Here is an 18,069-nt window from a genome sequence, read left to right as displayed (position 1 = left end):
ACTGGCTTAATTCACTCAGCATGATGTTTTCCAAATTCCTCCATCTTGTTGCAAATGACCGGGTTTTGTTGTTTTTGACTGCTGTATAGTCAAGGAATTCATAGGTAATATTTTTGATCTTCCATATCTCCCAAACCTAGTAGCTCCTACTTTAGACTGCAGTGTTGCAATTAAAATGCTTAGGTTGTATTAGCAAATATTGAAGGGCTGCAGAGCAACTTATCAATCAAATTGAGATTTACTGAGTTCTGATCACATTCTATGAGCTATGAGAACTCAAAAGGAGTAAGATAAAATTATCAAGCACTACTGGGATAAAAAATGATGTTGAGTGCCTGAAAACAATATGTGATAATTCTTTTTTTTTTATTTTTTTGACAGGCAGAGTGGACAGTGAGAGAGAGAGACAGAGAGAAAGGTCTTCCTTTGCCGTTGGTTCACCCTCCAATGGCCGCTGCGGCCGGCGCACTGCGCTGATTTGATGGCAGGAGCCAGGTACTTATCCTGGTCTCCCATGGGATGCAGGGCCCAAGCACTTGGGCCATCCTCCACTGCACTCCCTGGCCACAGCAGAGAGCTGGCCTGGAAGAGGGGGCAACCGGGACAGAATCTGGCGCCCCGTCCGGGACTAGAACCTGGTGTGCCGGTGCCGCAAGGCGGAGGATTAGCCTAGTGAGCCGCGGCGCCGGCCTAATATGTGATAATTCTTAAAAATCACACTATTAGAACTGTAGGAATCATCCTATAGGATTTGTCATCTGGGCTTTGAATGACACAAAAAATTTGGATAGGAGAAGAGAGAGGAATAATCCAGAGGAGAAATCCAGAGTAGAATCCTTTATCTGGGCCCTACCCAGCATGAAGTCACATTGATTAGAGTGGGACGTCGTACTGGGGCAAAAGAAGATGCCAGCAATGCTTTTCAGAAGTTACTGCCTACTAGTTTCTCCTGCCCCATTTAGGTTAGGAGAAGTCTCTGTATTAGAAAGCCAAAGAACCACTAATGAGAGCAATGTTTCTTGAGCTCAATAACCTGTTGTCTTCATTTTCCCTGCCCAGTTTTAAAGCAAGACAAATAGAACTGCCTATGCCTTGTACCTATGTTGAGAATGGTATGCAAAACATACAAAGATAACTTCTCTTAAATAATCATAACATAGCATTTTAATATTCATTGATCCATGTCTGGATTTCATCAATTTCACCACAAATGATTCTTTTATAGGATCTTCAAATACCAGGCTCAGTTTTGCACATAAAAATTATGGCTCAGTATGCACCATTGTGTTTAGGGTAACAGGAATCTGATCAAATTAATTAAGCTTTCGAGTTAAATCTATTGCCATGAACTTGTTCTCTAACAAGCATAGGATAGTTTTTACACTCCAGATAGTTCACTTAGTCCTTATGGTTAAATATGTCCCTTCAATTTAGAGTGAACTCAAGTGCCCAGTGGAGAACTTCAACATAGAACTTGAATCCTGGGCCTCGTGCATCAGACCATGACTCCCCCTACTCCTGTACCAACTTTTGTTCCTGGAAAAAGGGCTGTCTTCTATGACCAAGACTCAGACTGAGGACCTAAAACTGTGGCCGGTAGACTAACGGGCATTTCTTCTCATCATAAATTTAAAATGCCAATGAAGCCCTCTGCTACAAGTCTTCTGAGGGCTCATTTCTGCTATTCCAAGGAGAGACTTTTAGACTCCTGTTTCCCCCTAACTTCCAGGGAAGGCTCTGAATTTTACCCAGTCATGCACACTGAGGGAAAAGGCACGCCCATCTTGTATACACAGGTTAAAACCTTAGTACCAAGCTCCCACACATTAAAAACATTAAGTCACACCCTGAATTCTTTTCCTGGTGTAATGCTTCCAATAAAACCCTGTCTGTGGCTCCAATGGCTTGCACTGATCACATACTTCTACATGCTTCTTCTTGCTTTTCTTGAGAATAATCCTGTTTTAAATGCAGCACTGTATACTATTGAAATTAAACAGTAAGATGAGAATCCCTAGAGCTTGCACAAAGAGATATTCCAACAGTCAGTCTCGGGTGCTTACAGCTTAGGGGGACAGTTTTGGTTCTGTATTGCATTCAGATGCCATGTTAGACACACATTAAAAATTCTAGAATCCATGTATCAGTGGTAGATCTCACATACACAAACAGTTCAAATCAGATCCCAGCATCTGAGCCTTTCTGTGAACAGTGGCTGAAACTGAATTACTTTACCCTGACCTAAGACACAGGCTGCAGCTCAGCATTTCCTTTCTGGAGCCATCACTCACCTTTGCAGATGTTCTAATTTCCCCTTTAGAGATGTTTGCTGTTGTTGGCAATTCCGGTTCTTGAAGCAGAAGATTTGTTGTATTGCCAGACAGGGTCAAGCTCCTACAGAATAAGTGGTAAAGAAAGTGACACCAGGAAGATTTATCAATGTGGATTTTCTGTTATTGGTGAGCAAAATGCTTAGGAATAATTCTGATTATTGTCACATTTTCTTATTTCTGGAAAGAAGGCTTTTACTGCTACATATTAAATATAGGTAAAGGAGAAGCATTGAGAATAAGTTTTTAGAAAACCACATCTATCAATTGGTATACTTTTTATGTGTCTAAATTTTTCCAAGTGTGAATTTATGGTTTAGTTGACTTTTCAATTTGCTTTATTGAATTTGGCTGGTAGAGAAAAAGAGGCAACTATTTACTTTATAGGATGAACAAATATTAACAGCTGTCTTTCTGAATTTTTTTCACTTAAGGATAATTATTTTTTAAAAAAGGAAAATTTCAAAGTTTGATAAAATTGTTATATTGATCATGGTATATTTCCATTATACTGAATTAAATTTCAGTTTCACATAGCTAATTTTTTTTTACTATGTATGTTGCTGTTTGAATTGGAATAAACCATTCCTCTTAAATACATTAATGTTGTCTTGTAAGTCCCATATACTGTTATCCCCGGGTACTTAACCTGAGAAAGGGAATTAGTTTGATTTAAAGAACTTAAGCCAAATGCAATTTTTAGATTTGTCTGTAAACACAGGCTAACCACTGTTTTTTGAACACTTGCTATATTTCTAAAGTTATGATTATACCACAATGAAATGACATAAGATAACAAGGCAGGGAAAAATAAATCTCACACGTGAAATTGATCTTGGTATTTATTGTAGGCTTGAAACTGCACAATCCTCTAGTTGACTTCAAATTCTATTTCCAGTTTGATTTGACTTTATTACCACACACCTAAAAGTGGGTTATGACACTGTAGAATGAGTGTAGAGCTAGTAGCACTTTTACCCACTAGAATAGATGTTTTTCAGATCATAGAATCATCCATTAGACAATGGACATAATGTTTTATAAGGACCTGTTAGTGAAACAGTCAATGATATTTCCTCAAAGTCTTTGTATTAATATACAAATAGATACCATCCATAGTCCTCCCTATTAACACTCAAATGTAAAATAGAGGGTTATTGTTATTAAAGGTGCAAATGCCACAACCATTATAACAGAACAAAATGGGTTAAATTTCTCAGCATCTTTCACCATATTTTGAGTTGGTCATGAAAACATTGCTTTGGATAGTTAGAAAAAAAGTTACAGCTTACCAAGAATCAAATGATAATATCCCTGCATAAAGGAGTATTGTAACAATGCATAAAGGATTATTCTAAATTTGAATATGCAATTACAACTTTGTTTTCAATGAAGCTTTCTTCTAAAAAGCTCCAAGATATTTTCTAGATTCTGCCCACAAATTTCAATTCATTTCTTCACCACCTCAGGGATCATACTCGAAAAGCAGTATCCAAAATTCATGCAATTCTACTGAACAGAAATTGGACCTCAATAAAGAGTAGATTCAGCTATCTCTGTCACTGTTCCCGTTGGTACTTATTTACCAGTGTAAGACACCCCCTAGGTGGAAGATTTTATAAAATTTTAAATAAATCACCTGTATGATTTCTTTCAAGTACTGTTACCTTGAAAAGGAAGTTTTAGCTATACTGAAAATGAAAGTAGTAAATGAGGAAAAACAGGAAATTCTACTAAATAACCTAGGAATTGCTCTAGTAGGTTTGGATTACTTTAAGGAATTCAAGAGTACAGACTTGAGGGACTAGCATGGCGATGCCATGGGTTAAGCCGCTGCCTATTGCACTGGCACCTCATTTGGTAGCTCTGGTTCAAGTCTCAGGGCTCTGCTTCTGATCCAGGTCACTGCCAATGCTCCTGGGAAAGCAGCAGAAAATGGCTCAAGTACTTGGGCTCTTACCACCCATGAGGGAGATCTGGATACTGTTCCAGGATTCTGGATTTTGCCTGGCTCAGCCCTGTCTGGTGTGGTCATTCAGGGGAGTAAACAAATATAGAAAGGAAGATCTCTTTTTTTCTGTCTCTCCCTCTCTATAACTCTGCCTTAAGAAAAAAAAAAGTGTTTAGAGCTGCATTAAAACTGTTCCCAGATTATAGGCTAAAGTAGAAAAAGGTGATTCCTTACATTTGTTCTTCCTCTGACAACATATCCAGATAAATCCAAGTTAAAATGTAGGTGATAGTCTATCATTTTTATTGTTTTTAAAGTTTTATTTTATTTATTTGAAAGGCAGAGTTGGAGAGAGAGAAAGAGAGACAGAGACATATAGAAATCTTCCATCCGCTGGTTCACTTCCCAAATAGTCCCAATGGCTAGACCAAAGCCAGGAGTCAGAAGCTTCATGGTGCAGGGTTCCAAACACTTGGGCCATCTTTGATTTCTTTACCAGGTGTGTTAGCAGGGACCTAGATTGGAAGTGATGAGCTGAGACTTGAACTGGCACTATATGGTATGCTGGCATTGCAGGCAGCGGCTTAACCTACTGCATCACAATGTTGGCTTCATTTTTATTGTGCCAAGGTTTTTCTTGACCAATACAAAGAATAGCTAAATACATGTGGGACTGGAGTTAACATCTGTTTTTAAATCTGTAACCAATACACATTGTGCACAGGCAATCTCATTTATTCCTCACACTGAACTCATGAAGCAAATAAAATTAACCCAATTTACAGTTGAAAAAATAAAGCTTTAGAAAGATACACAACTAGTAAGTAATAGGATTAGGATTTTTTTTTTTTACCAAATATCCCTTTATTTTCTTCTATGCTTTGCCATTTTCTGAGCCAGCTGGATTAAATTAAATGTAATTTTGGCAGGACCACTGCAATTAGTGGACCAGGGGTCATGGAAAATGTAGCAGATACAGATAACCTTTTGTTAAGGAACAATTAGCAGTAAGAAAGACATTGAGGTTGCTTGAGCTGCATATATATATATATATATATATGTATATGTGTGTATATATATATATTTTTTTTTGTATAATTGGATGATCCTTCTTCTGCTTAAAGAAAAATACTGGGGCTGTTGCCATGGTGTAGTGGGTCAAGTCACCACTTGCAGTACTGGTATCCTATATGGGTGCAGGTTTGAGTCCCGCCTGCTCTACTTCCCATCCAGCTCCCTGCTAATGTGCCTAGGAGTATAATGGAAGATTGCCAACTCCTGCACAAACATGGGAAGACTGGAGGAATCTGCTAGATCCTCACTTTGGACCACCCAGCTTCTGCTATAGCTGCCATCTGGGGGGTGAACCAGTGGATAGATGATGTCTCTCTCTCCCTCTCTCTTTCAAACAAATAAATTAAAAAAAAATATATTGAGCCACCACTGTATCTAAATGACTGTCTCCTGGCTTGGAAATGCTACCTTGTCAAGAGAATGTAGGGAGGAGTTGCTACGGCCCCTGCCACTGGCAGCTTTGACAGAGGACTCCATGGTCCCCACTGGCTTCAAGTCTAGCATGGGGAGTTAACGGGTCTGGATGATTATTTTGCTCTATGAAGGGAGGCTGCATTGCCTCCTTTCCCTCTCCACAAATACAGCACCAGACTCTGTTTTCTGTGCTGGAGTCACTGTTGGGGTCCTGTCAGCCACATGGCAGATCTGGATGAAACTCTTGGCTCTGGGTTCCAAATTTACCCAGCCCTGGCCTTCCTGGCCATTTGGGGAGTGAACCCATAGACTAAAGATTGCTTTTTCTCTCCCTCCTTCTCTATCTCTCCCTCCCTCTCCCCTGCCCCTGTAAAACAAATAAATAAATCTTTAAAAAAAAAGGAAAAGAAAAATGTACCCTAGTACACTGTTGGTGAAAATTCAAATGTGTACAATCACCATGGACAATATAATGGAGATTTCTTAGAAAATTAGCAATAAATGTATCACATCACCTAGCTCTCCTATTTCTGGGAATTTATCCAAAAGAAATCAGCATAAGAAAGAGATGTCTCACACCCAAGTTTGTCGCTCCCCCTCTTCGTGGAGGAACGACACAGGACCCTGCGCTGTTCTTTTGTCTGCTCGGCCCTCCCCGGGTTTGCTGCTGGTTCTTCCCGGGTTGGCTACTGTCCCTTCCACCTCCGTGGAAGGGCAGTTCCCCCTGGCCACATTCCCCACTTCCGCAGGGGAGCGGCACACCGCCGGCCGACTCTCTCGGGGGCTGCACAGGTGTTCCTTCAGCTACATGTTCCCCTTAGATGTTCCCGGTGCATGCCGTCTCTCTCCTCCTTTATAGTCCTCCTCTGCCAATCCCAACTCGGCTGCCCACACGCCGAGTACGCTGCTCTCCTCCAATCAGTAGCAAGTCCTACAGTTTATTGGTTGAACTGGAGGCAGCTGTGCGGAAGCTGTTTACTTCTCTCCCAGCGCCATATTGTGGGAGAGCAGATGCATAGAATAAGTCTTAATTCCAGTAACTCAGTCTAGTCCGGATTGCTCCCCACAAAGTTTACAGCAGCTCAAATCACAATATATAAGCTGTGGAATCAACCTAGATGTTCATCAGCCAATGAAAATGTGATAAATACCCACAGAGAATATTTCTGAGCTATAAAAAATAATGAAATCCTGACAGTTGCAACAAAATGAATGCAACTGGAGATCATTTTGGTAAGTGAAATAAGTCAGACCCAGAAAGACAAATAGCACATTTTCTCTGATTTGAAGAGGCTAACATATACAGAGGATATAAAAATTGTGTGCAACTCACATAATTTGGTATATGGTTATAAATATTCCTTCACTCAATCACATCATGTAATTGAGAATATACTCTTTTTACCCATGTTTAAAAAAATGGAGAGGGTTAGAATAGTGAGGACTCTAGGGGTACTAGTAATGTTTTGTTGCTAATTCTGGTGTAGGTTATGAGTGTGCTCAGAGGACAAAAAATAATTTAATTGCATATTTATGTGTATTTCTTGGCATGTAGATTGTATTTCAATAAAATTCTAAAAGAAGAAAAATATTTTTGAATGTTTGTCTTCTTCATAGACCAATGGTGAGCTAGCAACAGAGAAGTCAAGAAAAATATGCCATTTTCTATTCCCAGGATTCAGTACACCAGCCACCACAAGCTGAAAGAGATCTTTCTGTTTTCTGGCAAGGAAACTTAATACTGTAGGAGGAGTAGAGAGGATCCTCTTATACTTACTTTCCAGAACCAATAGAAATCAAAATAATTTGTCAATATTTGTCCAGCACAGCCTTACAAATGATCCTAAAGGATATGCTACACACAGAAACAGAGAATGATAGCAATCATTATGAAAGAATGTGAAGGCCACAAAACTCTGAGTAATAGCACAAAGGAAATCCAAAGTAAACAATAAAAATATTTATGGAAAAATGGTAGGACCAATTTGCTAATTACCAATAATACCCTTGAATATAAATGGCCTAAATTCTCCAATTAAAAGATATAGATTAGCTGAATGGATTTAAAAAGAAGACCCATCTATTTGTGGCCTACAAGTGACACACCTCACCAACAATGATACACACAGATTGAACTCGAAAGGATAAAAGAAGATATTCAATGCTAACAGAAAGCAGAAATGAGCAGGAGTAGCCATCCTAACATCAGACAAAATAGACTTGAACACAAAAACTGTTGCAAGGACATTCTGTAATGTTTAAGGGATCAGTTCAATAGGAAGGTGCGAATATCAATTCAACAGGAAGATGCCTGTTTAAAATAAATGTTAATGGATCTAAATGGAGACATAGACTCCAACACAATAATAATTGGGGACTTCTACACCCTACTTTCATCATTGATAGAAGAGTTAAGCAGAAAATCAACAAGCAAACAAAAGAGCTAATCTATACTTTGGACCAAATGAACCTAATTGATATCTAAACCACATTTCATCCCACAGTTACAGAATACACATTTGTTTCATCAGTACATATAATTTTCTCTAGGATAGACCATATGCTAGGCCATAAAGCAAATTCAAAGTAGCTGAAATAATATCAGGTAACTTTTCTAACCACGATGGAATGAAGCTGGAAACTAATAACCTAAGAAACTTTAGAAAAAATGCAAACACATGGAGAATGAACAACACATTTGTGAATGAACAGTGGGTCACAGAAGAAATGAAAAGGGAAATAAAAAATTCCTGGAAACAAATGAAGATGATAACACAACACATCAAAATTTATGGGATACAAAGGAAGTGAAATATCTCCACAATGGAAATTATAAACATTAAACAAAGAGATAGAAAAAGACAGAAAAAAATGGAAGTATCTTCCATGTTTGTGGATTGGAAGGATTAATATCAACAAAATGTTCAGACTTTGGAAAGAAATTAACAGATTTAATGTAATCCGAATCAAAATACCAGCAACAATCTTTTCACATCCAGAAAAAAACTGCTGCAAAATTCATATGGAAACACAGGAGACTCCCAATAGCTAAAATAATTTTAGGGCAGGAGCTGTGGCTCAGTTGGTTAATCCTCCGCCTGTGGTGCAGGAATCCCATCTGACTGCCGGGTTCTAGTCCTGGCGGCTCCTCTTCCAGTCCAGCTCTCTGCTGTGGCCAGGGCGGGCAGTGGAGGATGGCCCAAGTGTTTGGGCCCCTGTACCCTCGTGGGAGACCAGGAAGAAGTACCTGGCTCCTGGCTTCGGAAAGGTGCAGCGCCAGCCGTAGTGGCCATTTGGGGAGTGAACCAATGGAAGGAAGACCTTTCTCTCTGTCTCTCTCTTTCACTGTCTACAACTTTACCTGTCAAATAAATAAAAAAAAATTTTAAACAACAAAAACCAACCCACAGGCATCACAACACCATACTTGAAAACATACCAGAGGGCATTGGTAATCAATAGACATGAAAACAAATACAACAGAATAGAAAAACAGAAAATAATCACTGCATCTGCACCCAACTAATCACTGACAAACAATTTGAAATCAATCCCTGGAGAAAGCACCGTGTCTTCGAAAAATGGTGATGGGAAAATTGGAACTACACATGCATTAAGTATGAAACAAGACACCTATCTTATACCCTCCACAAAGCTCAAATCACATTAGATCAAGGACTTAAATCTCTGACATGGTACCATCAAATTATAGAGGAGAACACTGGGGAATATCTGTAAAACATTGGCATAGGCAAAAACTTCTTGTAAAAAACACCAGAAGCACAGGGAACAAAGACAAATATAGACAAATGGGATTATATCAAGCTAAGAAGTTTCTGTACTGCAAAGGAAACACTCAACAAAGTGGAGCAGCAACCAATAGGAGAAAATATGTGCAAGTGATGCAACTGTTAAAGAATTTATATCCAAAATTTATAAAGAGCTCAAAAACTCAACAAAAACAAAACAAACAATCCAGTTAAGAAATGGGTAAAGCACATGAACAGAAAATTTTCAAAGGCCAACAGACACATGAAAAAACTGCTCAGGATCACTAGCCATCAGGGAAATATATATAAAAACCACAATGAGGTATCACCTCACTCCAGTTAGATTGGCAGTTATCCAAAAATTGAAAACAAAAAATGCTGACGAGGATGTGGCAAAGCATATTATAATCCACGGCTGGTGTGAAAGTAAACCGGTGCAACCATTTTGAAAGACAGTATGGAGATTCCTCAGAGATCTGAAAATAAAGATAATATGTGACCCAGCCATCCCACTCCTTAAATCAGGATACAAAAGATTTGTTCATATTTCCATGTTCACTGCAGCTCAATTCAAAATAACTAAAATAGAGAATCAAATCAGATATCCATCAACTGAAGACTACCTAAAGAAAATGTGGTATATAAAAACTATGGGATATTACTTGGCCATAAGAAAGAATGAGATACTGTATTTCACAAAAAAATGGATGCAACTGAAAATGATCATGCTTAGTGAAATAAACCAGTTCCCAAAAGGCACACATTGTATGTTTTCTCTGACATGTGAAAGTTAATAAAGAATACAAAATATTTATAGGAATAAATAGGTCATTTTGAAATACGGTTATCAGTATTAGCTCTTATTTATTCTCCTGTAGAACTGTGTTCTTCCTTTTTATTTGCTGACTATTTTGATAAGTGGAAAGTTAAGTCTGTAAATATAGAGTGAATTAAAATTATGTCTGCAAAAGTGATGGAGAGAGAGACGGGAAGGAAGTTGCTGGAGGGATCAGGGAAGTGTGGTTGTCTTCTTGGAGCTGAGCCTATGGAATGCATAAAAATGTATTCTCTTTATATTAATAATTTTTTAAAATATAGTAAGAATGGAAAGGACTGGCATTGTATTGAAATGGGTTAAGCCACCACCCATAGCATCAGCAACGCATATGTGCACCAGTTTGATTCCCTGCTGCCCCACTTACCATCCAGCTCCCTGCTAATGTGACTGGGAAAACAGCAGCAGGAAGCCCAAGTGCTTGGGCCCTGGCACCCATGTGGAGACCTGGAAAAAGTCCCTGCCTTCTGGCCTCAGCCTGACCCAGCCCTGGCCATTGTGGCTATCTGGGGAATGAAACAGTGGATGGAAGATTTCTCTATTTCTCTTTCTTTCTCTCCCTCTTGGTGGAGAATAAAATAAATAAAATAAATCTTTAATAACAACCAAAAAATTAAAAGAGCAAGAGCTGAGGAAGAGAACTTCATCATCTGAGTTAGCAGTCATCTTAAATTAGCTTCTATAACTATATCATTAGCTGCACTGAGAATCAGAAAATCATTCAATTTCAAGAAAAATAAGTTACATTGTGGTCTATGGAAACAGCGACTTTGGTACTGGAGAGTGTAAAGCCTGCATCACCAGAAATGTTTACATGGCAGGACTTGAGGGGGCATATACCTGTATTTGAGGGATAATGCATTTGATAAGCAAGATGATTAAAGTTCAATACACCAGGGTTCAAATGGAAAAAGTTTTCACAACATGGCAAATGAAATTGTCACAAACATAGAGCTTTTAGCCATAGTGGGTACTTTTATGTATTCTTTGTCTTTTATTATTTCTTATATTATTTCTACTCATCCTTTGTCACTGTCCTAAGAGTGTTGAGCAGATCTGAGCTCTCCCAGTTTCCAGCTCTCCCATTTTTAGTAATCTACATTTCAACCTTGAGGAAAAGCCTCATCATTACCAAAATTAAGACCTGCATTTCAATGTTATCCCATTTTCCCCATTCTCAGGACTGCACCTTCAATATTCTATTTCTTCCATCTTTTTAGCCTTGATCAGTTCCCATATGAACATGTAATAGCCTCCAAACTAGTCTCCCACCAAGAGGGAGAGAGAGAGAGGAAGAAAGAGAGACATGGGGTGGGGTGGGGGGGTCTTGCTTGCATCCATTGATTCACTCCCCAATTGGCTGCAATGGCCAGAGTTCCACTGAACCAAAGCCAGGAGCTTCTTCCAGGTCTCCCATGCAGGTGTAGGGGCCCAAGGACTTGGGTCATCTTCTATTGCTTTCCCAGGACACAGAAGAGAGCTGGGGGGAGGGGTGGCAGCACCATGGCGCAGTAGGTTAATCCTCTGCCTGCGGCGCTGGCATCCCATATGAGCACCAGTTCTAGACCCGGCTGCTCCTCTTCCAAGCCAGCTCTCTGCTGTGGCCTGGGAAAGCAGTGGAAGATGGCCCAGGTGCTTGGGCTCCTGTACCCACATTGGAGACCAGGAAGAAGCACTTGGCTCCTGGCTTCGGATTGGCAAAGCTCTGGCCATTGTGGCTACCTGGGGAGTGAACCAACAGATGGAAGACTCTCCTCTCTGTCTCTGTCTCGCTGTCTATAACTCTATCAAATAAATAAATAAAATCTTTTAAAAAAGAAAAAAAAGCAGAGAACTGGATCGGAAATGGAACAGTCAGGACTTGAACCAACATCCATGTGGGATGCTGGGACTACAGAAGGCAGCTTTACCAGCTATGTCACAGTGCCATCCCTGATTTGTTATCATCATTTTAGTCTGACTTCTCAGCATGTTTAATCATGCCCTTGGTGTTACTGCCAAATATTTGCATAGAAGCCTGAAGTAGCATATTTGTGTCATCTTGAGGGTAGACTTTGTGTATTACTTCTTTTGGATTTCTACTGATACTGCTTCCTTAGGTAGGTTATACACAACCAGCATGTAGTTATTAAATGAGATTTACACCATTATCCAAAGTTATCTTCCTACATTCAGCCTTTCTTTCTCCACCACTAATGTCCTATTCTGAAGACTATTAGTCACTTCCTTAATAATAAATGTTCAATGGAGTTCTATCATAAACAGAATAGCTACTAAACTCTTCATTCTGGTACCCTCAGGAACCATGATTTTCCTTTTATCTATATACGTGCTCTGTGGTAGAATGAGAAGGCCATGCCAAGATGACCGCTGGCAAACGAGTGTCAGTTACTCAGGAATGGCTTTGAAACCTACCTGGCAACGGAGTCTGCCTGGCAACAGGCTGTGACTGGATGGCTTCAGATACTGCCTGGCAACAGGCTGTGATTGGTTAGGGCATAAACTGCTCCTTGACCAGATTGGCTGTCTTGGCTATTTAAGCTGCTGTACCAACTGAAATAAACGAGTCTGCGGGCTGGTCACCTCAGGCCTGCTTTCACCCGACTCCCAGGGTCTGTGTGGTGACTCCACGCCTCCTGCCCCCACCACGCCCCTCCTCTCAGAACGAATCCACAGCAACAGTGCTCCTTTATATTTTCATTTAATCTTTCCTTTCTCTTCTAACAACACACATTAGAAGTTACATTTAGTAATTTCCTAAACATTCTCATTCCTGCCTTTCAAAAAACTATTATATCTTAGATTGCCATTTTCATCCACATGTACCTGCTACATATAAATATACTTCAAGGCCCAGTTAAAGTCTACATCTCAAAAACATACCCAGGTTTTCCACGTAGAATTAACCTCTCTTAACTCATGCTGGCTGTCCTAGTCTTCATCTGTGCATTTTTGTTTTCAAGACTGAGCAATGTTTGCCTTTGATTATAATTAAATACTTATGTTTGTCCCTTCCACTAGAATGTAAAACTACTTACTTGGATAAACCATGTCTTTTCTATATAAAGCTCAAACTTATTAACACATTGCTGTGAACACAATTGTTTTGCAACAAGTATTTGTTTGCATTTAAAAAGCAGCAATAAACTCATTAATATCAAAGTAGGGTTGTTAGTGAATAGAAAATTATAGTATACATTTTATCACATCAATAAATTTCTGGAGTTTACTGAGAATGAGGTTAATAATATAGCACACCAAAATTTCCAGCAGCTAACTATAATTTTGTGGTTCTTTATAAAAATCATAATGAAAATTTGAACTAGCTTAAATTTGAATGATTCAAGCAGCACTTTATTTGGATAGAATTGGAAATGCACTGTATATTTGCAGTATGATTCTTACCACTTATTTTGGTTAGGTATCATGACCCAGTACTATAATCGTTTATGTAGGAAAATGAGTAGATGTGATTTCCCCAAACACAAATTTTATATAATGGAAAAGACAATTATTTAACATGCCTGTGCATTTTGTGCAGAATTTATTCCTTCACTCAAAAATAGCACTATTAAGGATGAATTAAAATATTCTTGCATAACTCTTTCCATTACCACCCCCTCAGCTACAAACATTTCTGAAGCTGACATACTCTTACACTCTCCCCAACTGTCTTACAGAATATATGTTCCTTCTGTCCACATCCATTTCTCCACCTAGGCTCTGAATTACCTCCCTGCTTCTCATTGCTTATTTCCTAGTGCTCCTTCATCTTCAAATTACTCCTCTATTATGACTTTTTAGCCTCAAGGTTTGTGGTAGTTAACACTGAATTCTAAGGTGGTCTCCAAGATTCCAGCATCTTGTGGATATGTTTTGTATAATTTCCTCCTGTAAATATGGAGAGGACCGATGGGGATGATGGAATAATTAGTCTAGCAGAAAATACAGGGAATCTCCTGATGGTTTCAAAGAACATTCATGTTTATGCTGAACCTGCTGTGAGTGGAGGCTAAGCCCTGGGGGGTGGCCTCTGGGAGTTCAGAGTAACTTTTCATTGCCAGTCAGCCAGCAATTAGGGAACTTGTGCCTACAAATGCAAGAGTTCAACTTTTTCCAATGACCAGATGTGCTCAGAGAGGACCCTGTGTTCCAAATGAAGCATAATTTGGCTGAAGGCCTTATTTCAGCTTGGTAAGCCCTATGCACAAGACCAACTATGTTATACCCGGAGTACATAACAGAAACAGCAAGATAATAAAGGTGTGCTGTACTGATCTGCCACGTTTATGATCATAGCACAGAAAACCAATACAAAGGTGTCAGGGATCAATATTTGCTAGGTTAGCCAAATACCTGCTATGAGTGATTTAAGCTCTAGATACAGATTATCTCATTTCATATTCCCAACAACCACTGAAGTGGATTTATTAGCTCCATTCGATGGAGTAGGTAAATAGGAATTTCTCACGTTATTCTATTTAGGAGAATTTCTAAGACAATTAATTTGCTGGAGGATGAGTAGAGTTTGGCCTCACCCAACAATCTAAAGAGAAACCTGAATTGGCCTGTCCCGTTCCCTCATCCCTTTCATTTAGAAACGCAGCCATTGGGTCAGAAAACATATTCCAGCTCCATAAATAATCATTTTAGCCTGTGGTTTATTATTCCAGGAAGAAAACAAAGAATTTCCAGATAGTTCAGGACAATAACACCACAGAGGAGGACCAAGAAGGACAAATGAACAATTCACTACAGAAATAATTAAAAGATCAAAAGCTTTTAACAAAAAATTCTCGATAAATTCACTGAGACCCAAGGGCATATTATACCTCAAAAATATTCTAGGTTGCTACAGAAAAAGAAATATCCAGAAATAACTTCTTAAAAATTGAAACAGAAACATTGGAGTTTTCTGCTCTTACTTAGGTTGCAGAAAGGAGCAAGAGTGTTGCTTTCACTCTAACTAGAAGAACATGCCTGGTAGTCTATGCAAGTATGTGTATTTTTGCTAGTCCATCAAAGTGCTACAATCACAGGCAGCACATGAACTGAATCCCCATGTCAGCAAGGCCCTCCAAGGAGAGATGAAACACACAAACTGAGGGTCTGCCCGCAAGTGCTCGAAGGGGAGTGCAACAGCGGGGAGACTTGGGAAGTCCAGGGCTCCGAGTCCACACATGGGCGCTGGAAGGGGAGCAGACCTGCGTGGAGAGCGTGGGAGCCCACAGTTCGGGACATCAGCGGCAGACTCAACACACCAGCGCTGGAACGCGAGGTGAGCCGAACCTCAATAACCCGAGACACCGGCAGGCAAGCGGAGAGAGGAGACTAGAGGGAACGACCCCCGGGGCGGGGGGGACTTCACCAAGCTAACTGGAAGAGAGAGAGGGGGAAAAAAAAAAGGTGACTGGTATGGACACGGGTTTCTCTCTCTCCGCTCACCTCTCAAGGGCGAGCAAGACAAAGAGCAGGCGCCATCTTGGACATACGTCATAAGCAGAGCGACCTCAGGTCTGCACCGGCCCTGAGCCTAGCAGAAAAACCTGACTCTGGGTGGGGCGAATTAACAGGAGATTAGGACTTAGTAAATTTATGGTGCTACTGAACTGAGACTGTGAAAAAAGAGACGGTGGGGGAGAGAACTCACGGAATTCACGTGAGCACTCTCCAGAGACGCTACAATTCCGTAACTTTGGCAACCCAGTGGGAGACTGAAGGAGAATTTGAGCCCACTCTAAGGGCCGAACAGATTCCCTGTGTGGTCCTTGGGAAAGAGCTTCTGATCTCTGGCTCCTGCGGGTATATCATTCGCCTGCTAACTACCTCCAACTTTGTTCAGCTGTGCAGAATAACTTCCCTGTTGAATCAAAAAAAAAAAGAGAGAGAGAGAGAGAGAGGTTTACCACGCCTAACCTGGGAGTGTCACCTTAGGCACACCAAACAGAGCTCTCAGGCCACACCCATCTCAAGCCCTAAGGCTCCCTCAAAAACAGATAGTCCACTTAATCTAGAGTCGTAGTATAACAAGAAAAAGCACCACAGTGAAGAAACCAAATATCTCCAATATGCCAAATAACAAACGCAAAAACCAAGGTAATAAAAACAAGGAAGTCACCATGAAGCCCTCAAATGAAAAAGACACCCCAATTCAAGATTATGAGGATGATGACATAGAAGAAATGCAAGAAGCAGATCTCAAAAAATTGATAAGAACATTAAGAAGTTCTCAAAAACAAATTCTTGAACTACAGAAATCCTTAATGGACAAGATAGAAAATCTCTCTCGTGAAAATGAAATATTAAGGAGGAATCAAAATGAAACGAAACAACTAGTACAACAGGAAACTGGGATAGTGACTGAAGTGAAGAATTCAATAGATCAAATGAAAAACACAATAGAGAGCCTTACAAACAGAATGGGAGAAGCAGAAGAGAGAATATCGGACTTAGAAGACAGAGAACAGGAAAGGATACAGTCAGACCAAAGAAAAGAAGAGGAAATTAGGAATCTAAAACATATTGTCGGGAATCTTCAGGATACTATTAAAAAACCCAACATTCGGGTTCTAGGAGTTCCTGAAGGCATGGAGAGGGAGAAAGGATTAGAAGGCCTTTTCAGTGAGATATTAGCAGAAAATTTCCCAGGTTTGGAGAAGGACAGAGAAATCCTAGTACAGGAAGCTCACAGAACCCCTAATAAACACGACCAAAAGAGACCCTCACCACGGCACGTTGTAATTAAACTCTCCACAGTGAAACATAAAGAAAAGATCCTAAAATGTGCAAGAGAGAAACGTCAGATTACTCTCAGAGGATCTCCAATCAGACTCACAGCTGACTTCTCATCAGAAACTCTACAAGCTAGGAGGGAATGGCAAGATATAGCCCAGGTACTAAGAGAGAACAACTGCCAGCCCAGAATATTATATCCTGCCAAGCTCTCATTTGTGAATGAAGGTGAAATAAAGACTTTTCATAACAAACAGAAATTGAAAGAATTTGTTGCCACTCGTCCAGCCCTGCAAAAGATGCTTAAAGATGTGTTACACACAGAAACACAGAAACACGGTCATCAATATGAAAGAAGGTAAAGGAAGGAAACCAAGGAAGGAAAGCTCACAGCTAAAGATCACAGGGAATTCAAAGCATATATTAGAACTTATCTTTGGCAAATGGCAGGGCAAAGTTACCACTTATCATTAGTCACATTGAACGTGAATGGCCTGAACTGTCCAGTTAAAAGACACCGTTTGGCTGATTGGGTTAAAAAACAAAACCCATCTATTTGCTGCTTACAAGAAACACATCTTTCCAACAAAGATCCATACAGACTGAAAGTGAAAGGCTGGAAAAAGATATACCATGCCAACAGAAATGAAAAAAGAGCAGGCGTAGCCATCTTAATATCAGACACCATAAACTTTACCACAAAAACCATTAAGAGAGACAAAGAGGGACACTACATAATGATTAAGGGATCAATTCAACAGGAAGATATAACAATTATCAATGTATATGCACCTAACTACAGGGCACCGGTTTATCTAAAAGATTTGTTAACGGACTTAAAGGGAGACTTAGACCCCAATACAATAGTACTGGGGGACTTCAATACTCCACTCTCAGAAATAGACAGATCAATAGGACAGAAGATCAACAAGGATACAGTAGATTTAAACGACACTATAGCCC

General features: G+C 39.8%; 1 protein-coding gene across 3 annotated transcripts in view; it reads right to left on the bottom strand.

Moving 5' to 3' along the window:
* LOC149124544 (uncharacterized) overlaps window positions 1–18,069 on the bottom strand; it is a 657,427-nt gene that overhangs the window by 170,938 nt on the left and 468,420 nt on the right. For all 3 annotated transcript variants that reach the window (XR_016212826.1, XR_016212825.1, XR_016212829.1), the window contains exon 3: window positions 2,292–2,394. The gene's annotated coding sequence lies outside the window, so the exon portion shown is untranslated. The remainder of the gene's footprint in view (window positions 1–2,291; window positions 2,395–18,069) is intronic.

This window comes from Oryctolagus cuniculus, chromosome 9, assembly GCF_051225735.1.
Source record: "Oryctolagus cuniculus isolate XC-2025 breed Fujian yellow rabbit chromosome 9, ASM5122573v1, whole genome shotgun sequence".
Lineage (NCBI taxonomy): Eukaryota > Metazoa > Chordata > Mammalia > Lagomorpha > Leporidae > Oryctolagus > Oryctolagus cuniculus.
The sequence above is the reverse complement of the archived record's forward strand: the minus strand, read 5'-3'. Positions and strand labels throughout refer to the sequence as shown.